Raw genomic sequence first — 596 nt, forward strand, 5'->3', positions numbered from 1 at the left:
AAAAACACATTGTGAGCTGTCTGCATGTACTGTATGTCTCAGGAGACTCATGTCCTGTACTTTTTCTAAATGACATCTCCATGTGGTTTTTCATGAATGTTTGTCTGGTATTTCTATCCTTTTACTTTCAACTTTTCTGTATCTTCTACTGCAATTATGGCTTTTGTCAATAGCCTACGGTTATTTATTTATTTACTTATTTATTTTTACCCCCTTGCACTATTTGTCTTGTAATTAGAGTGTTTGAGTCCATTATGTTTAATGTAATTGTTGACCTCATTGGGTTTAAGTCTGTACATTGTCATTTGCTGCCTTCTAATATTATCTCTTTCTGGCTCAACTATTTTTCTTCTGTTTCCTTCTTTAGATGAATAAAAAACTTTGCATTATTTTAGTCTTGTGATTAAGTGTTCTAATTATACATCCTCTTATTATTTCTTTAGTTATCTGAGAAAGCACAATAATCTGTGACTTATTATAACCAACAGCAGACCGTAACTGCCCTGACTTTCACCTGCCTGTGCAGACAGCCCAGGAGAGAATCAGTGCTCTGGCTCTGAGACACAGGGGTGGTGGAAGTAGGAGAGTGATTGGAT

Source organism: Piliocolobus tephrosceles, unplaced genomic scaffold (genome assembly GCF_002776525.5).
Source record: "Piliocolobus tephrosceles isolate RC106 unplaced genomic scaffold, ASM277652v3 unscaffolded_1455, whole genome shotgun sequence".
Lineage (NCBI taxonomy): Eukaryota > Metazoa > Chordata > Mammalia > Primates > Cercopithecidae > Piliocolobus > Piliocolobus tephrosceles.